Here is a 23,277-nt window from a genome sequence, read left to right as displayed (position 1 = left end):
TAAGTCATTTGACTTATGGAATGTTAAAAAGTGTCGAGTTTTCGACTGTATTTTACACCAAATCGCTCATCTACCTTTATATTATTTTTTGACCAACAAAAAATGGTCCAATTGTCGACCACCTTTAAACTAATTCTCGAATAGTTGATCATTTATTTTTATGTTAATTACGGTCGTTGTCGTGGTTCTCGACCATGCGAATTTTTCCGATTCTATTTTTTTTCAGTTTTTGACCACTTTCATTTTAATGCTAAATGGTCAAGAGTTAGTTTAGTTTAAAAAATGGTCGAGAAGGCGCACAATGTTTGCCTAATATCAGGTATCGGAATTAGTAGAATTCAAAAATTGTTATAGAAGGGGTTGACATATCAAATGAAGCGAGATCAGTTTAAAAGATGCGGTTAAATGTATTACTTTGGGAGCTCATATTATTACTGACTATTTTGAGCCCATCAGGTGATTTTCCGTCGCAATTTTTTAATAAATATTGTCCACAATAACTTTGAAGAGTTTCTAGAAGTTTCTTTTAATTAAAAGTTGCTTTACGGCGTCAGTGACTTTGTAGAATGCTTGCCCAAGGCCCGGAATTTATAATTATTTGGCTTTGAGCTCCAAAGGCGGGAGTATAATAAAGAAATAACAAAGGCGCTCGTTTGCAATTTACCGTCCTATATAATATAATCTTAAGGCTTTAAAAATATATTTCTTAATTTTTCACCCCAGGTCGAGTTTCAATCTACTCTCTCTACATGATATGTGGGCTTCAGATTAGCGAAGCAACACATGAAATGATAAAACTGATCTTTAGTTTATTTGTGCTTTTAAATATTCAGGTTGACCTTTCCAATTAATTCATAAGAGGTAACAAATATCAGTCAGAGAGGACGAATAGTACTCTCGGCGGAGCAACAGTGATCAAAATGATGGAATCTCGTAACCGCCAAATGCGTGGCTGGGGGGAAATAGCCATGATTGAAAGCGAGTCCTTTTCACCCTACGAGAATCCCTCCTCTACGGCTCGTATAGATACATTATGAAACACTTTGCGGCTTTTTTATCGCTGTATAAATACAATATCAATATGTTAGTTTTTAAGTTCCAAGCTTACCTTAGTGATTGAAAAAACATCCTTGGCTCTATAGTAGATATACTTACATATATATGAGTATAAGAAAGTTTGTATAGTTCGATATTTATCTTTAATAAAACGTTTATTAAAACAAATTCTTCTCATAAAAAAAGTCTATCTTCCATTCATTTATTTATTAAAACCAAAAAATATGAACCAGAAACTATTTTATAGAAATATTTTAATTAAAGAGTCACATATTAATGTATCCCAGTAATAATGAACAGGCCTGCCCTGCCCAATAAATATACAATTCCCATTATCGATTCCATACACAATAATTTTTATAATTTTCCCATTGTACACGTACTTAAAAAACATTTTATTATCGATATACAAAGATACAAATTTATTGGTATCTTACAGTACAATTTATAAAAAAAAAACTATTTTGCCTAAGATCATTAATAGTATTGCATCGTAAGGATGGAGATTAGAGTTGTCCATTAAAGAAACATAAGGTTACGCCTTTCATAATTGTGGTTCTTTGAAAATGTCATGGTCTTAGTTCATAAGATCGTGTCCGACGATTGGGATACCTACAGCTTATCATGTTGATCGAGCGATGTGGTCATCTTAAGTACTATTATATGCGTTTTTAATAAATATGGAATATTATTATTCTATGTTATAGGTATTAAAAAAATTATAAAATCCGAGGGATTTATTTACAGACCCTTTTATAATTTTTGTTAAACATAAAAGACTGTTTGAGGGAGTAAATAATAAGTAAGTATTCCCCCCCATTGATGAAGTGCTGTCCATTAGTAGTGACCGATAAAAGAGGTGCATTTACGGACCCTAAACAACAAAAACACCATTACTGCTTGACCTCCCCCAGTCCCCTCCTGTCCTATACACATTACCTTTGACGGCAGTAAACAAGTAGTTTCTCCATCAAAGAAACAGCCATGTAACCTGCGTTATTTTAAAAGCCTTGTTCCAACCATCTAATTATTATCTGCCGAACCTATAGGTCTTAATATGCAGCTCCCATCATCTCTTCTTTTACTAGTTTCCACTTAACGACACTAGAGAGATTAACGCATAATTAAAACTTACCGCTCGAAACCTAAATAGTTATACGTTATCTACAGATCCGGAATTTAAAAGGACTACATTGAAGATTTTTTTGGGGTAAAAAAATTAAATTTGAAAAAGTGCCGTAGGATTCTTGCATATTCCGGTGTCATTTTTAAATTAGGAATAAACATATTTTGGCGAGTTTCCGTGTCGAAAAAACTTAATATGTGAAGGCAATTTTAGACCTAATTACGGATCTGGTTAGTCAAACAGTCTTTCAGATCGTTAAAAAACCAGGAATAAAAGATGTTTTTTATCCAACTCGTTTAATATGTCCTAAGAATTTTAACGGCGAATGCCTTGGTTTACTGCTTGCAGTTTATTGACAATTTGGTACTTTGTAAATACAAAAAATGCAACAATATTACAAATAACTGTTTTTATTGACATATTTGGTTCATTCATTCTATTTTTAAATAATATTTTCGATGTAAATATTTTTTATTAATTTGTTTTAATAATTTATTCTCCTATTCGACCCTACTTTTCATTTTAGAGAAATCATTTCAGTAGAAAAGTAACTAATTAAGAGTGTGATAACCACACTGCCTAGAGTGTAAAAATGCCCTCTAATCTGTCATTTATCAAACAAATTCCATGTTATGAAGCCAGGCATTTCGAAGCGACGAAATGAAGCACGCCGTTTTGCGGTAAAGTCGTTCAGCACGAAACATCTACGGGTTGCTTGTAATGCTTTATACGGATTCCATCACTGGCCGATTGCTATAAGCTGTCTAGGGTCGACAAATACAAGAATTGCCCATTTTTTGTGTTGACAGATGTGCGTGGTTAATAGGCTGGAAAACTCTTGTCACTTCTTTCCACAACACCAAAAGCTATTTTTCATTTGCACGATCCAATCTTATTATGATGCTCGATTTAACAACTCGTCTCGTCGCGTCGCGTCGCCTGGATTAACACCTTTAATTAAATTATTTGAAAACATTCCTGCACAGCTTTCGGTTCAAAACAACCTGTTTTAGGACAGTAGTTGGCAATATTAAACCTCGTTGGCAGGGATTTGACGTGGTCGAAGTGACAGCCTGTTCAAGAAGTCCGAGCCAAGAAGCACAAGTTGAAATTCCTTCCTGACAACTGAGTGAATTAAGGGGTTGTTATAATGTACGTTATTCTCTTGGAACTTACGAAAAGGAGATGTTTTTTTAATAAGAGAATATAATGTGTTTTATTACAATATTTAGGATAAAATTAATTAGAATAATTTGTGTAAAATTTACACTGATAATATATGTAGGTATTAAGACATGAGTGATAATGGATAAAGAGGAAAAAAATTACTATATTTTCAAAGCGTCTTAATTCCCAAAGTTTTACTCGGATCCCATCATAATCTACTATATTAGTAATGAAAAAAAACGCATGAAAAATGACTCCGAATTTTCAGGGAAAATTTAAATGGTTAATTAGTAGTGGGATTAATTAAAATTAAAATTGTTAAAAATAGCATTTTAAAGTATAAATTTGAACTTTTCAAAAGTGGTAGCATATTTGTATTTGTTATATTTTAATTTAAAGGTAATTTTAAAAAAATCGGTAAGGCAGATTTCATAAGTGTAGATTGATCTTTTCGCTCGTAGAGGGCACAATAAAGTGGCTTACAAAGTTTTGCTGAAGGTGCTGGGATTTCGCTATGGTTATGTATTTAATTACAATATTATTTTGCCTGTTAAGTGGATACATTGGAATTTAGAAAATTTTGTTGGTTAATGGAATAATAAAATTGGTACGTAGATTTTGGAATTAAAAATAAAACTAGAAATGCAGGGCGGTCAGTTTTATTGGCCTTTTTTACCGCTTTGCGTTTTTAGTGCAGTGTTTTTTTTTTACTTTAATTAGGAAGAAACTTATAGGATTAATAATTCGTTTTGAATAAATAATGAAATATTATTATGATTTTGAAGAATGTTTGTCAATTTTTTCAATAACAATAATTTTTAAAATTTTATAATTACCTAACGCAATTTAGTGAAATTTGTCTTTAAGGCACTAAGAAATATAAGGAAAATGAAAGACTAAGTTAGATAAAAAATAGAATACCTAACTAATATAACTTTTTTTTATTAGATTATTATTTTAGATATTATTCAAAAATAAGACAAATTAAGTATAATACTACTAGTAAAAATACATGAGTTGTATTATGCACCCTAAACATATAATATGAATGTAGGTCAGTACACGATCCCCTTTTCACAGAATGATGCCCAACTTGGCCTACTTTTCCCTCTGCGCCCTATATGTTGTAAGAGTTCACTGGGGTCATAGAAACATCAGCTTAGATTGTATGTAACTAATCGATATTATATTAACTAACTATCCCTTTCGTCTATTTGGAGTCATTGATGCATATTATAGACTATAATTAAATATTTCTATATAATAAGTACCTATCTTATTTTTTTTTAAAGAGGAATTAGAAAAATTATTAATACTTGCATACGATAATAACTTTCTTGTTGTAGTAAGTGTTTAAGAATTTGTAAAAAATATAAACCATCAAGTCGAATTTTCTAGTGTATTTAAATTAAATAAAAAAATCGCAGTTTATATAACACTTGTGGGTACCCAAAATATGACGGTGACTTTGACTTTATTACAACATTATATTGACTGAAAAGCAATATTTTTCCTAGTCTTGCATATTTGACAAAAATATTACATTACGTCCTGCAACGTATTTATTAATAACTATAATACTTAATTAGGTTGTCCTATGTAAGCATTTCTGTAATGAAAAATAAATATAATAAAAAAAATAAGAATCTTATAATGAGCGCGTATACAATTATGAAGAATTCTATCTGTATAAAGGAATTACGGGGGCATGATGAAAATTTAAAGTGTGTAGTAGAGTATAAAGGTCACGCTATCTATCGGCAGACTACGACGCTATACCGAGGCATTGGATGACATGAGGGCCAATGATACAGGTGGGTCGGCCTGTCGTTTTGTCACCAACGCAGTGGGGATGTCACCAAAGCGTTAGGACGCGTGCGCGAGGCGGCGTCCAATGTCACCTGAAATACGCCTCTGACTCTCCCAGCTGGAGGCGCCCCCTGACGGCCTCGTGGCGACAAAGCGGCGTCTTCTGGTCCCCGCTGCCGCTGCCGCTGCCGCTGCCGCTGCCGCTGCTGCTGCTGCTGCTGATTCTCCTGCTCTCGCTGAACCTCTCTGTGCTTTGCTCCTGCAATTATTCAATTCGAAATCACATCGCAGGCTGACTTTAGTATAAATATATGCGTACGAGTATATTGGTATATACACAATAAGATAAACAAGAGTCACCCTTATAAACTAAAAACTACCATTTATAAATAATTGATGAAAACAAATTCTTTAATAAAATTTAAACGAAAATTTAGCTTAATTCACTTTCGAAAAATAATAACTTATAATTTATTGATTAACGATATAAATTTATTTAATAAATTTCTGCAAAATTTAAAGTGGTTTCTAGAATTCTATATAAGTATTCAGTAAAGACATACATACAACGTCTAGAAACAGACCACTCTTAACAGATTAAATTGGGATCTGTTTAGAACGCTTTGCTTTATATATTCTCATTGGATATCTTCCTTATATAATCAAACGAAATACATAAGACGGTTCACTTTATATAATGTAATGTAATAAAACGACATCAGCAGGCAAATGTATATATGAGGGAAAAGGCGAGCAAGGCGGAGTCAAAGCAAAATTGTCACTGAAAGCAGGATTGTCACTTGTCGCGAAGGGAGCGCCTGCGCGACGTCCTCAGGACTATAGGTTGGCGTCGTGTCTGGCGACACGCCCGGCGTCCAGGCGACCCTTGACCCCGACGTCGACGTCGACGTCGACGACGGCGACGCGATGCGATGCGATGCCTCGACGGCGGACACTCGGAATCGGATCGACGTTTTCCTAATGAGCAAGCACATCCAAGCAGCTCTAATTGAAATTCTTCTATATCGATCCTTTATGCCTCTCCTGCTACTATAGCTACTATAGGTGATCCTCGGTTCTCCTTCTATTTTGAAAACTTTATACCCGTGCTACATAAATAAACTTTACTGGATTTAGCCTGGAAGTGTCTACTAGTAGTAGTTCTTCTACAACCAACCTATTTTGCATTAAATATTTTAACTTATTGTAAGATACAATGTTTATGAAAAGACACTTTTTCCCTCGAAAAACATCAAACGTATCAAAAAGATATCAAATTCTATTTCAAATTCACGGTGATTCGCTATGATGGCATGGCACTTGAGTCCAGACGAAAAACAAAGTGATATATGATGCTACTGAACTTGTCGAAGATGCTTAATATCACGTTAAACGTATGTGTGTATTTTTGTACCGACTTAATGCACGCTCTCGACACGTCAAATTGCTTTAGTGACATGTGTAGCGCCCGTGCCTTTAATCGTGGGTGTTATGGTTTTAGTTTCGATAACGCCGATTTTAATACTCTTTTTGCTCCTTTTGTGTCCTACAATTATCTCAGCATAGATTTCAGTCAACATACATAATTCAGTTTCTTGCAAGACGTCCGAATAACGTGAAAATGGGTCTTTAAATTCTAGGCCCTTGTGCTGCCCACCAATTAATACTACAAAATTAATTTTTAATAATTTTTGATAAATTTAAATTGAACTTAAGCGTAACTGTGAATACTTTTGTATAAACAGTGGTAAACTGCATTTCTGAAAACATTTTATTTCTTTAGGCATTTTAAATATTATTCAGGTACCAACCTTCCAGCAGCACTATTCTATGGTGAATTAGATATATAATTTTGTTGGATATTACGTCACTTATAGTAAAAGTTAATTTAAAAAATACTATCTCATACGCTCAAATATTGAAAAGAAGAAGAAAACAGACTTATTCACGTATTTAAGAAATATATCAACTGAAAACTTTAATGATACCTTTCGATATACTTAATTTAATTTAAGTTCAATAAGTTTTAAATACAATAATTTATTTATAAAAATCTACAATTTTATTAAAATCAACCAATTTTCACCACAAATAAAACATTCACCATGTTTAAGAACGCATATTTTTTAGTTCCGCAATAAAAGTTTAATTTCTCAAAGTGATGAAGGGTAGAAATTTTATCATGTTTTAATTAACACCAGCTAAAACGTAGAACAACCCGTCTGCTGTTCATTTTTAGTTTGATAATATTTTTACTTGGGGTATAACCCTTCGTTTCTTATTTTATGAGCAAAAGTACACGGCTTTTTCATTTCATTTTTTGTTACTATCGTGGGATTTCTATTGTCATTATATTGAATTTTAAAAAAAAAAGATGCTTACCTTAAAAAATAGAGGCAACTGTATCCAAATAGGTTTAGCAATATTTATTTTTTTTGGGCCGAATCAAAAGCAGTTTATTTTTAACTGACGATGCTGTCTGTATTTGAGGTCGCAATTTATATACAACAGGTAAGCTGAAAATATACGTTTATAATATAGATCATTTGTCCAAACAAACAACAGACAAACCTGTCGATAAATGAATGAGATGTTTAAACATACTATAAATTTATATCGGACAAAACTAACTTATTCTGCGACAATCAATTACGATCTTTTAAATATTATTTTTAATGAAAATAAACTGCCCACAAATTTATCTGAAATAAACATTTATATTTATATTATGTGACGATTAAAGGAGAAATTATGGTCTTATGGAAAATACAAAAAAAAAAGGATTTTCAAAAGAAGAAGAAGAAGAAGAAGAAGAAGAAGAATAGGGGAAATTAAATATTAACTTAATCATCGATATTCTATTAGAATGAAATCATTTCAACAATTTGCTCGCTACAATAATTTCGAATCCACACAACGCATTAGTTCACATCGACGTTTATGTAAAAAAATAAAACATACACTCACACTCGCACAACGAAAAAGATGGGTCTGGAAGAGCCCCTGCCTGTCGATTTTCGACCCATTTATAAGCATCTTGTCTGTCGGCATGCAAATCATCCAGCGGGTCTGAGATTTTGATTGATCTATATCCGCAAGATTGATTATATCGCAGGATTGGTCGTCATTATATGGAAAAGTGCCCTACAATTTATTATGGCTTATGCTGTGCCCTCCCTTGGAGTCTCTATATATAACAAATTATGTATCGCTTCTTTTACTTTCCACTAAGTACTATTCCATTTCAAATGCACAATTCAGTTAAAAAGGTTTCTATATAGTAAATCTCAAGTTAAAACCTTTCTGTAGATTTTTTCATATTGAAATGAAATAGGTATATTGTTTTGCATTTAACGTTCAGTTTAAAACAATATTAAAAAGATTATAATGACACCGAATATGAATATAGGTAAAGATAATGGGTCCCCCAACTTGTGAGTCATTATTATTAAAAGCTCAATTCAAATCACCCTGTATAGCTTTCATCAAAAGTTTGCCATATCATCGCCGGAGAACCAGAGGCAACTAAATCTGTCCCAATCAAGAAGATGACTGGGCTAAATTCTTTTGATGGAATCACATTGTCACTGTTTCAATAGCGATGTCAAACGAATACGCTGCCTAACGGTGTACTCCGTTGTCGATTTTAGTCATTCTCAGAATTGTTATTATCTATAAATTAACGCCTTGCTTCATGATGACCTCTATTTTTTTTTAAGCATTTTCTATTGTTTTCATTTTCAGACCTGCATGAATGGGTAGGTAATATGTATACAAGCTGATCCTTTCATAGGTTTATCAACATTTTTATTAACCTTATTTTAATTTTATAAAAGTAGTGAATCTATGTTTTAATTAAAACAAACTGACGAAAAGCCGGGCAAATTCTCAAAAAAACAAAAAAACAAGCAACAAAAAAAAGCTCCTCGAGAGCTTCCGAAAAATATCGAAACTATGAATAAAGTTTCTATTCTCATTAAAAAAGGCTCGCAATTCTCTGTATTTCTATGTACCAGCTAAATTAGAAAAAAATCCAATTAAAAACTTTTTTGGGAATTATTCATTTTAAGGATGTTTCGAAGCGCCTCTGCACTCGGACCGCTGTACTTTTAACTTACAATTCTACCGGTTAAATTTAATGTTGAATCTGAATATGGAATCCATATTTCCCTTTAGATTACTCTTGTTTGCTCCCGTTGTGTTGCCCCGGTTACTCTTAATTGGTATCTTTTCACTACGTGCTGTTATTTGAGATGCATTCATCTAACCCTCCTCTCTTACTGCTTTTCATGGTTCAAAGGACTAAAATCGAACTTTATTATGTACTGTTTGAATTTATGAATATTTATTTAAGAAAATTAATGTCCGTTCATAATTTATTCATATAAATTTTATCTATGTATTTTTTCACTATTAACAATGAATTACATCCAATTGCTACCAACAAATTACCAGTATCTTGTGCTCTTAAAAATAATATTCGTTATGCTACAAGTTTAAAAATAAAGGCATCAAGTCTCGGTCCAGAGATAAGTCTAAAGAATCCAGATGTTTGACATAATCTGAAAGTGTTTTAAAAATACACTGAGCCTTTTAATTTTTAGTGATAATTACGATCAGGTCTGTCGCCATTTTCTTTTAAGTGAACGCGGACCTGGTTGAAATTTATGGTTAGGTAAATGATGAAAAAAAAAATTACCGGGTGACTCTTACCAGATACACGCGTGTCTCTATTACAGTCTAAGTAATAGCCGCCTCTTTTTGACACACAATTTTTTTTTTATTACTAGATATTTCCTATATTGTCGTACGTCGCGTCGTATACTTACACGAATACGAAAATCTTTAAAAGGCTCTAATTAACTGTGAGACCGCAAAGTGACACTTTTAAGTAAAATAAATAAAAGTAAAAAGCTTTCCAGCGATCAGATCCATTTAGACCGTTGTTCTAATTCGTTTTGTAAATTTAAATAAAACTGTCACAGTAGGAACTTTGTATTTTCCACTTTTTATGTACCAATATGGATATGGAAATCACTCATCTTAAATTACTTATAATATTGTGTTAATTTTTAAAATTAAACCATTGCTTGTATTCTTTATTTGTTTCTGATTTAGAGTTATAATACCACCTTACATAATATACATACACATAATATATCCATAGATCATATAACAAAGAAAGATAAATTCATTAAATTAATAATTAAATTTTCCTAAATATTCGTATTTCAGCAGCAACATTGGATCGGAATCAATGACTGACTGACTGATGCATGTGGCTGATTGAGATATACATATGTATGTATATATACTAGTTAGTTAATATACATGCCATAATAATGTATCGAAATATAAAAGCTAATAATATGAACTGTTTCTGCCATATTAATTACTGCCTGATATAGGACCAACAAAATATAATTGGGTTGAAATTCAATAAATCTGAGATCAGTCAAATATCGTTGTTTGAATGCGAAAACCCTTTTGTATTTAAAATCTAAATCTAAAAATAATGATCCAGACCTTTTGTATAAAAAATTATCATGAATGACTTGCAAAATGTAAGTCGCTAAGGGCATTGTATCCTGATGATGACGTGAAAAAGGTGAAATTGAAAATGAATTGATTATATATATATATATATTAACTGTAACGCTAAAAATCAAATAGATTCCAAGCTAAAAAGGAGCACAACAATAAAAGTGATATTTTCGCAGAACATAATAGGGTTGTTATATTGAGGACCTAATAAGGGGGTTGGTACATAATTATTAATCCCCTCAACGCAAAAGGGTTAACGGAGCCCGTAGGGTGGGAAATGCGCCATATTTGATCAATAATTGAGTTAAACAACTGACGAACGCTCTACTTACTCATCCCTACAAATTTTATATCAGCGCTTGTCAACGTCAACATTTGCCAACCGTTCTATCACGTATTACATTTATAATATTTAGTATTTAATGCAAGAGAATAACGTAATATTTTGTTAAACTAACAACTAGAGCAACATATAAATTAAAAAAATATATTTTATGTTTGGGAAGTCATTCGATTTAAGAGATACGATATTTTCTTTATACCTGCGAGGGCGTATATAATATGTAAATGAAATATTGTTATTTGATCCCGGCATAACTCTTTGTATTACACTTGAATTACTACCCCCGTTAGTCTCATGTAAATACGAAATCGTTTGATATAAAGACTTTCCAGATGAGTTAATCACTTTAAAGTGGACGAAATGCCATGACGATGCCCCCGACTTTAGCATAAATTTAATTACATTTTAATATCTAGCTCATCTATAATATGGTTGTTAGTTTAAGCAGCAATACCGAAAGCTTATATTTGACGCAAAATTCAAGCGTCTGAATGGAGAATGCGCATGCAACGTTAGTTAATAAATACAAATTTTAATACCAACGAAGTTAAGATTTATAGGTATGAAAAAAGATTATGGAAAAAAGAAATAAAAGGATCAGTTTAGGCTCATTCGATCCAGCTACAGAACCTTCGTAATTACAGAACCCCGAATAGGCCTTTCATCACGCGAGAATCGACTAAATGACAACAAAATCGTTAGCAGGATGTATAATTTATGTGATACAAATGAGTAGTTATTACAGCTCGCTTAAATTTCCACTTTTCAAAAGAGCTGTAATACGAATTGAAAATCATACATTCGTTGTCCTTTATTGATGACCCGTAATTCGATTCTCTTTTCTCAGGAAAATCACCGTGGTTAAGCCCAGATGATTATAAAAAAATTTTTTTTGTCATAGCTCTGCATTTAAATTAACGGGAAAATAAAAACGACATATATTTGGACACTTAACAAGTAAAACCCTAAATTATTGGAATTGATGTATAGTTAGTGATGTACATCGATAAATAAGAAAAAAATGAGAAATAAAGGGCCGGTGTGATAATCGGCAATTTCAGCGGCAATAAATTTAAGTGAATTAGCATTAAACGTGCCTAAATAGAGGCTGATTAAATGGCGTCCAGGAATAAATCATCCGCGTAACTTTAACATTAAATTCTGGTTTAATTTAATGTATGCACAAAATGATTCTGCCTGGCAATCAAAATCACCCCGGGCTTATTGCTTGTTTTTAAATCGCCACCGTACTTTAAATAAATCAATTTTATTCTTAGCCGGTATCCATTAAAGAGCATTATTTTTACATAATACCTGCGGTAAACCAACATGTGTCGCGTATAAAACAACCTCAATCCATCAATTTATTATTGCTCTATTTTCTTGTTTATAATCGATTCGTTTTTTCTTATTTGTCCTTATTATTATTATATTATGTCAGGTAGGTACAGTAATGTTAATATTTTTTTTGTAATTTTAAAAAGACCAGATGACACTTGGTTATTATTGTTTACGGACCGTTTAGACTACGAAAAAAGCCGCAGAGTTGTGAAACCGCAAAAGAAAAAATATAAAGGGCATAAAGGGCTGCCTGTTCAGTGTTCAGGTTGGACACATGTTCGATAAACAATTAATATGGAAATGTTCGTGACACAATCCCCAGTCGAATGGTTTTGGAAAATTGTAAAGTGTAGCCATCACGTGTCTCTTCTTTCTTCGGTTCGAATCGCAACATACGGTGTGATATGTTGACAAGGCAATAAGGACTTTTTTTTAACAAATCCTTTTTTAATTCGACACGCGATGTTTTAGTCTAATTTTACTTACCCTTTGTTAAAGTGTCATTTAAAAATAGAGCGAAAAAATATCAATTTACATTCATTTTGTAAAACGTAATGTTATCACAAGTATAGCAGTTACATAAAGTTTCTCGAAAAAAAAAGTGACTAACAAAATACGAATGTCAAAGATCACAGTAATTAATTGCAATGAAAAGTTAACTTTGTTTGTGTTTGCTAATCTGTCTCTCGACAAGGATGGACAAAAATTATGCCTTAGTTACTAAATTGCATAAACAATTATTTATGCAACTTACATTATATGTTTTTGGATCTGTGTCTTAACCTAGTTCTTATCAATAGCTCTAAGAGTGACAGGTAATTACGGTATTTAATATGGCTTTGCAGTCGAGGCAGAATAAATAACGATTTTCTAAGAATTATTTATATCATGTTGACATGCACACATACATTTAAATTGGTGATAATTCACGTAGATAGGAAAAAGTAGGAGGAGTTTAATGACACAGAATTGTCGTTTTTATCATTAAGCTTTTATCGTTTTAGTATAGAGCAAAGTGAGTGCGGCTCGTTTTTCACCACGCCCCCATTATAGGCATCTTCTGGCTGCGTTAGGGCTAATGTGCCCCTTTGATAACGATCGGGTCCATTAAAAGCACCAATGCTTATTTTATTAGTGATGGGCCCGCCGGACGCCCCTGCCACCGCCGTGAGTTATTGTCATGCCCTACTAATTACCGATTAAAATAAATCTATCACGCCCTCCCTTCTTCCAGCTACTCCGTTGGTAGTGAATTTGATCACAAATAAAATTTTCCTCCTATTAATCTGATCACCTGGATCCATATAATATGTGTAGGTATAACGAACCGGAGGCCATATTGGATGCACGAGGACGCGTCGAGTAAACCATCCTGTCCTGTGTGACCCAAATAATAAAAGAATAAAAAGGTTCTCCTCGATGATGAAATAAGGTTCTGTTATGTTCTGTGTCCAAGCATAAAAAGCGACCGAAGCAATTTTCGATTATTAATCCAAAACCACGGGCAAACTTATCATTATGTACAGTATCGATAAAAGTTAGAGTTGGTCGGTCAGTGTATGGGGCCTTTTTTATTTGATTTTTTGCTCGTGTTGTGACCTACCGGTGCCGTAGTAATTTCCAATTTGACGAGATTACTTTCATTATGTCCAAAGGATAAATAAACACGTTTGCCTGTAAGTAGGATCGTCGCATTTAATAACATGATGGGTAATTCATATAAAACGAATAACACACCAGTTTTTCTGTCTGTCTGTCTGTTTTTATTTATTAAAATAGTACTTGTTTTTTTTTTTTTTTTTTTTCAATGGTAACAATTCAATAATTAATACGTTTAATGAATTAACATAATAAGAGTGCCGGTCAGTTGGGTGCCGATGAGGTATCAATACACACGCAGCTTTATATACATACATATGTATGTAGGTATAATAAAATGGAAGCCATGAATATGTAGAAGAAAGCGGTGGATAATAAAGTTATACATAGTAATATTGTTGACACATAGCCTGGCTGGCTGAATGGCTGAACTGCTACCCGTGTGCGTGTTTATCTGCCATATTGAATGACGACACATATTGGAACTGTTGAAAAAACAAATGCTAGTTTGATTAGTAATAGGTTCTGTTGTATAAAGGAGTGCTTCACGCTATGTAGCCGTTCGGACAAAATCACGCGATCTGAAAATCTATATTCTTTTCCAGCAACGTGTTTTGAGTAAATATATTTTTATAGGATGACACGTTGCGATACCTTTCTTTAATGCATCACGCACCACTTACGCGATACTTGAAAAGAAAATTTTAAATGCATCAACATTTAGATAGAATGGTAACCCACCATTACACTGTTCAACACATATAGTATTACAGATAAGGCGTTTGTTTTAAATGATTATATATCATACATATCATGAGAGAAACCATAAATTCATGGTTCTAAATCAAGTCGGAACACGACAAACAAATAAAATTATTATTGCAGTGCGAAAACGATTGTAGAGTGATTTATCTGGCCCAGCTTGAAAAATTCTTGATGACTTTGACAAGGTTACGGTCGTTGCATATATTTTATCATGAACTTGATATAACAACAACAACGACTCCTTTTTAAACGTCCTGACCTATAGCCTGTAACAAAGTACTACACTAAAAACAATGTAATATATAGAGCGCTTTAGAGTAAATTTTTTCTCTAAACTAAACTAAAATATAGATGAAATTATTTATCCCTTTAGGCTGGTTTGTAAACATAAAAATAAAACTGATTTGTTTTAAAGGGGTTGGGTTTTACTAGGAGTCCATAGTATAACATTAATGTTCATTTTAGATAAGGTTGTCCGATATGATTGTATACTATGAGAATTTCTGTATGCTTTCAGGTGCAAACTTTGATTAAAATAGACGTTTAAAACTTAGGTATCAGATATACTGCGTACTTTAATAAGGACTTTTTGATCCTAATAGTTTGACAATATCAAAACAACTATATAAAAAGAATCTCACCTGATTAATGGGCGCTTTAAAATGTAACCTTCATTACAGCTTAATGGGAAAAATATACTTCCTATACAAGATCAAGCGGCGGATCAACCCGTATACATCATTTAGAGACATACATCATTTTGACATTTAATGCTTTACAATGGCGCGCTGCGGTCATCCTAATTTATTCGGGTATTATTGGATTGAAATATGACGTATCATCGAAGAAGACAAAGAACATATTTTAAGAATAATTTAATAGTAGCCATATTATGAAATTTTTATCTAGTCGTATATTTTATTTATACAACCGTATAAAAATAGAGTACTGATAAATGAATAGTAAGTCGCACCTAAGCAATAAATGGATAAATGCGTGACCATTTTTTGGCTGTCGACGGACCCTTTTATGAGTCCCTACGACATGATTTAGAAGCACAGGCAAAGAAGAAGCAGGAAATAGCAACCATGTCCCGAATTCCCTGTAAGACCGGCGAAGCGGTTCCTTTTTTCAAGATGGCGGTATATTAATCAGAACGAATGGGCCGCACCTTCACTGGATTAAGACTTACTGCTCGTTGTCACGATATATGCGAAAATACTCAGTCAATCAATAAGCAAATTGCAGATCAAATTGACCTTAATATTTACAACGTACAGTTGATTAAGGGTCACGGAAATAACAATCGGGGAACTTAGTGAAAAAGTAAAAATTGTCAGCAATAACAGTACGTAATTGATACATGAATTTTAAAGCAACTTCTGTTTTATCAGAAGGGTTTTATGATTTAGATTTATGTTATAATATTAAACACATTTCTTAATACATACCTGGCTAATTGGTCTGGTATTTATTTGCACGCGATAAAACCTAATATATTCATAAAGTAAATTCGCAATATAAACTGTCTTCGAGATAAAAGTTTTATGGCAGTTTTTTGCCGGTCGGGTGTCTGGTGTATATACCAAATTGAAAAATCCCTTCGCGTTTTAAAACTGCGAAAAGACGCGGCAGAGTTGAGTAATATGGCCTCTATTCCATTATTATATTACAGAGCGGAAAATCTGCTCCGGCCGGCTACATAAAATGAGATCTTTTTACAAATTTAAAACAGACGGAAACTTTGCAATAAACAATTGCTATATATTTGCTTTTGTTTTTTTGTTTTTTTTTTCTATTTTTGTTTTTGCGAACGTAAAAAATAAAACGTGACAGGGTAGGTACTAATTTAATGTAAAGTTGTGCAAATTGTTGAAATTTTAAAAGACAAAAATCACTGGAAACGCTATCCCAGAAAATAAAATTTATTTTTAAACTGTCACCAAAATAATGCACATTTAACAATTTTACGAGCAAAATTTATCACGTGTGCATACTCTAGAGCTATTATTCTTGGTAGATATATCGACAGCGACAGGAAAACAATTAAACTATTTTTAATACTTGTGGGTGGTCACCAGCGTCGCGACGCGTCGCCTGTCCGCCGTAAAACAGCTTGGCGTCTATAAAATCATTTTACTTTGTATTTTCTAAATACATATTTCACAATGGAATTGCAGTTGACAACATCATTGCTTTCTACTTTATGACACGCAAATATTTTCTCGGTAAATATGTTACTTGATCTTTTTAAATATATCACATCCCGCCCGTACTGCAAGCACCCTTTCTGAGAGTGGAATTACTTTTTGAAAATATAAGTGTCAAAGTTACAATTTTCATTTCGATTTCACCTTATTACTTAAGAAGGATTCTTGGTATAAAAAGGTTTTTTAGTACAAGAAACAAGGCTCTCTTCTGAGAATTCCCATTCAATAACGCAAACTCGTCACAAGTACAATTTTATATTAATTTATGGCCAAGAATAATTGGACAATATTTAATAGGACCCGTTAAGTTACCACCTGACCTATATGGCCCAAGGTATTTACAATTTCTTGAAGAACTATTGTTCATTTTGTTAGAGGATCTTCTATTACAAACACACATGAATATGTGGCTTATGCATGATGGCGTTCCACTTCATTTCAGTTTATTAGTTATAAAGAGCATTTAAATAGAATTTATCCAAACCAGTGCATAGGCTGATCAGGACCTATATTGCTGTTAGCTACGGATACGCCAGTGAAAACTGAAGGCCATTTTCGACAAAGAATTTTTCACCACCCCAGAAAATGAAAAATAACATTTAAATGCTTGGAGAGTGCAGCAGGGATTTGTTCGCTGATCTCAAGAATCTAACTAACAGGCAAGATTGTGCTCATTTTGAGCAATTTTTGTAGTTATTGTATTTTCTTTTATTAGTTTTGTTGCCATCCTCATTTGTTATTGTATGAACAAACTACTCAGATATTATCCAAAGCAAATTGATTATTATGTTAAACATATATTTTGTCATCATGGTACACATAACGCATTGGAAATTTTAAAAACAAATATTTCGAACCTTGTAGAAATTTGGTCATTAAAAATAATGAACTTTTATACTAGAAAATATTTCTATACCGAGTTTTATGCCAAAATCTAAAATGCTTAATCATTAAATAAAAATAAAAAATAAAATTGTAAGTTTCACACCTTGCGGGTATGTTTGGGTCAATTTACATATTTTGATTTGTAATGTCTCTAGCTTGGAGATATCCCCACCTTTCGCAGATACCCTATATATACGTAATAAAAATTAAATTGATAAAAGTTAAAAAAAAAATAATAAAAAACATGCTTGTATGGTATTTTACTTTTTCATAATTCTTCTTTCATAGATAGTTGTCAATGAAATAATTGTCATCTTTAATATATCGATCATCCCACGCTTTTTACTCTGATGTGAATTATTCTGTTAATAACTTAAATTTTATTATGATTTTTATTTGAGGTAATTAATTATGATTAGTTGTCTGATCTTCTACTACAGTAATAAAAACTCTTTGTAATTAAAAATTATTTTCTACTTTTTAGTTCGATTAGCAATAAAAGCGTGTTCTTTTAATTTTTTTAAATTAAGTACTATTTATTATCTTGTTGAAAGTATCTCATATTACCTGGGTACTTTGAGGGGCGGTGGCAGGTTCAAACTTTTCATACTCTTATTATTAAAATTGATAAAATGAATGTTAACTGAAAAAGTATACTAATTTGATAAATAGAAGAAAATACAATGAATTTAACGTACAATTAAGCAAGTTTCCGCTGGCCGTCAACTATATATAGACCCATTTAAATGTCGTTGATCAAATATGGTTTTTGAACGTTAAACAAAAAAAGCCAAACTTAAGAATAATGGGAACTCTAATCTAATCAAATTATTGCATTACCATCGGTCCTTGATACGCGTGCAAAGTTTCAAGTCGATCAGACTTTTAAAAACCAGTGAAAATTAAGTTCAAAGATTTCTTAAAAAAACAAATAAATGATAAAAACTTGTCAAAAACAAAACATGAATAAGAATTTTTGCATAATACATAAGTATTAATCAAAAGCAAATAAAATATTTTAAAGAAAATTCTTATTATAATTATGTCGCTTGGATAAATTCCGCAAAATTAGTCGCCGATATCAATTCATACAAAAAATAAAACAGAATCATTTATTTTATTACCGGTCATTAATAAATGCCCAGTTAAAAACATTTATTTCAGGTTAACGCATGTGTTGGTAAATTAGCTTGTAAAATAAGCAACGGTAACTCATTTAGTCAGGAAAAAAAGTCCCTTCATTCGTTCATCAGGCTAAAGTAATTTTATGCCGTTTAGCTTTTTTAGATGAACTGACTTTAAACTGTTTAATGGGACATTTATTTAAGTTTTGTCCCGCTGGGATATGGCAATATGTCTCTCAAACGATTCTTTTTCATAAAAATCCTTAATGATTTTTTGCTTTCTCGCTCGCCAACTATGTCAATTTATCAGCAGCACCGACTAAGATTACTTTAAGATTTTATAGGTTTAAATGTGTTCATGAACTGTGGTATTGGTATACACATTTGAAAGAAGAAAAGAAGGTCTTTGCCAGATTCTGGAATAAATCCGACAGGTTTAATTCAAAGAAGGGATTGATGTTCCGATCGATAACGAGAGTGATCCATCTTTTATACTCTCGCCCGTAATCTTTGCCACACTTATCAACTTACGAGTTTTCTCGGCATCGAAGCCCTTTTAGAAATCGATACTCTCACAAGAAGGATCCTTGTTTTCTTCTGCTGATATGTGTTTTCTAAATTCATTCAGAACATTTTTAATAGTTTTAAGTAAGAAAGACTCAACTTACGCAACATAACATTTTAAGTATGTTAAAATTATCATATCGGTTGACATTTTCGTCAATCAATCGACGATCGTAATGAAGGATCCTCCACTTACTCCATTGCGGAGCTATTAAGAATTGCAAGTAGCTATTAATAAACAGAACTAAAGTGAAATGTTAAGGTTGCCTCTCTCTCAGTGCAAAATGGTATGTCCCGGTAGGTACTTACCAACGTGAGGTACCCAACCGTGGCCGCAGCTTTTGCAATACCCACCGCTAAGCGCTAATCTTTATGCTAAGAAAGTTGACACTGCTTTGTGTGAAGACGTGCATCTTTTTTTTTTATTCGTATATACAGTTTTTAAAACATCTATAGCGTAACTTATAATCGTAACAAGAATTTTCAAATTCGATCTCGTGGCAAACTACCTTTAAGAGGGTCAAAAAATAATGAGTCTAATAAATATGGCCTTTCTTGATATTTTTAGTCATAGGGCCATATATCAATTCTCCCCCAACCATTTCCGATAGTCGGTGCATACTAAAAATTTACGCTTCTTAAAATCCACGTTAAAAATATTCAAATTGTTTCTTTTTAGTGGTCCCCGCGGTCCTATTGAGGTTGACGCCAATTTGCCGACGTGAAACTGCCTTCGGGGACCCTTTTACTCCTTCTAGACATTAAAAAGGCGAAATGAAACTTTAACACTTATTAGACATTTAACTCTATCGCTCTCTTTTCTTCCTAAGTTTACTTTGCTACTTACTATTTACTTTTTTTCAAGAGCTTCTTTTATCAGACTTTTTGTGGTTTTTTTGTTTGGTTTTTTAATATAGCAAGAACTTATTGATATTAAACGGAAAACAATTATAAATATATACGTAAATATTCTTTATTTTCTACCACTACATGTTTCGAAGGTAATGAATAAAATCTGCAAATGATATGATACATCATAATGTTATGGATGGATTCGAACGGACTATCGAACATCAGTGGGCATAAATTTATATTTAAGAGGCCGGTCACGTAATGCTCATCCCTCCCGTTTCGGCCTCAGCATATGAATATTAGATTCTGCTGTTCTATTTTAAAATTACTGTAAGTACCACAATATATATCAACATTTTTGCAGGGTCAGCGCCATTTTGGCCAGATTTATCTGGAAAGTGCGCTCTCGATCAAACTGAAAATCTCAAAATGAAATTTAATAAAAATAATTCTAAAGAACCTAAGAACTGTGGCGTGTCTGTAAATAAATATTAAAGAGAGTAGTATTTCAATGATTTGATTTACTTTAAAGGAACACATAAGGATGCATTAGAAGGGCCGAAGAAGGGGAGGGAGAGCTGGAATATCAAATTGGCGACCGCAGGCGTTCTTGGCCTATCGATTGAAAAAGGGTCAAAAAAGGAAGACCAATTAACATAGCACACCCTTCAATAGCAGGATCGGATCGCCTCAGGTTTATTTCAGCTCGGAGCAAAAGAGTAAAGAGAAGGACAAGGTAGCAGAACAACATCATCAGAGTAAAGCTTCATCAGGTCCCATGGGGTCGGAATATGCGCCGCGCCGCGCCCGCGCCGCTACACCAGGAACATAGGCTAAAGGCAAGGGTTAAATACTAATACAATTTTACCCCTTTCCGAATAACAAAGCCCGCATCCGTTCACTCTGCTACCTACGACTCTCTTAGGAAAAAGCGCTCTTGCATATTTATCATAATTAACGACTTTTATGGACCTTCGGGTAAAAGAAGACGAGCCAAACGAACAAAAAGTGTGATTAAAATTAGCGCTACACCCTTCATTGTGCAAAAGAAATGTTCATTAAACTTCCGGGCTAAAAATTATGCTTTTAAAACTAGACAATGCGCTTTTTGTAAAAATAATTTTACGAAACTTTGTTTAATAATAGTGATAAATGAAATTTCGCTTACAAAAAATACACCTATTACCTTAATCACATCAATTAACCTTTTTACGACACGATGAAGTGCATATAATCAAAATAAAGCAACAAAAATATCAATCATTCTTACCCTTCTTCCAATCAGTTAGCTTGTCAAAACAGAAGTGTCACCCTGTATATCTAATGAACCCCTTTTGGGCGATAATAATACCGAAACGTTGCTAGTGACACTTTTGAAGAACGAGGGTGTGTGCCAAACAAATATTAATATGTTTAGGGTCTGGAACAGAGACCCTTAATAGCCATATAGTTGCATGTTGTAATTTAATAAGCGACTCCTACATCTCGCCGTATTACATTTTAATTTAATTTTACATAATTTAAATGCCATCATTTAATTAAAGGCAACTTTAATGTTTTCCTTTTCCCTGTCTCCCGTAGAGTGACGCAAACACCGTCACCATGTGATTTTTTTTAATTAACATACTATTTGTTTCAAAGATGTTTTTTAAATACTGCATGGGATCTTCGATTTAGTCCATGCAAATTTAAAAAGGTCGAAGAATAAAATTCCTGTTAGCATAAAAAAGTTAAAACAAAAAAAAAACACTATTCCTGTCGTAACATATTTATTAGAGTTCTATAGGAGCGAATTGCACATCAAGAATTCCATTACTTCGCAGTGATTTTGTATTGATGTCCCCTGGCACGACGGCTGTCTCAACTGAGATCGTTACTTCTAAAGACACTGAATAATAAATCTTTCTCCAAATAAGAAGCTCCAACAGTGCAATTTGTCATAGCGCCAAAATTACCCTTAAGTGACGATGACGGAGTGAATAAAACGGTACGCGAGATTAATTCATTAAATGTGAATAAAAGCATGCTCATAGGTAATACTATGAAAGAACATCTTTTTTATTGAATTATTTATAATATAATAAAATATTATTTAATGGTTTGTAGATCTTTCTAGAAGATTTTAAAAAAGCGAGTGTCATTCGATTCTTTAGTATATAAGCATTTCGTTTCAAGCAATCAATTCAGCATTCATTAACATCAAAGTTATGACATTAAAACATGTTTTTAGTCATTTTAAATCTTTAAAAAAAATATTTTTATGAACATTACCTAATAAAAGATATAATATTTATAAAGATCCTATAGGTTATCGAAGCAATAAAATGTCTAAATTGATTTTCAATGGGAAGGGTGAACGTAAAAGGAAAAGGGCTCTGTGGGCAATAAGCAGCAGCAGCAGCAGCAGCAGCAGCAGCAGTCTGGATCAATATATGAATTTACAATAGTTGTTCTTCCGACAAACGGTTTAGTGGTCATCTATAGTCAAATGGGACCCTGTCTGACCATTGTCTATGCATGGCCGGAGCGACGTCTTTCGAAGCCGAATTTCTCTCAGGGGAGTCGCTTGTGCTTCGTATGTATGATATACTGCGTGCCATTTCCTCGTATACAACTTTGGACGTTTATGAATCTATCCTTTACGACCCTAAACTGTATAATAAGCTTCCTCGCCTTAAATTGCGTTTTTCCTGACGACATTTTTTTTGACGCCTATAAATCGGCAGAATTGATGTTTATCATTTATTATTTTAGATGGGCAAAATATCAATACTCTCTAGAAAGTGTTTTTTTTTTTCGTTTTTCGCAAAATAATTAATATCAAATATAATTCTTGCTACAATTCACCCTATATTAAATAATATCCTATCAAATACGTTAATCTCCTAACTG

Source organism: Anthonomus grandis, chromosome 22 (genome assembly GCF_022605725.1).
Source record: "Anthonomus grandis grandis chromosome 22, icAntGran1.3, whole genome shotgun sequence".
Lineage (NCBI taxonomy): Eukaryota > Metazoa > Arthropoda > Insecta > Coleoptera > Curculionidae > Anthonomus > Anthonomus grandis.
Note: the sequence above shows the minus strand (reverse complement) of the source record.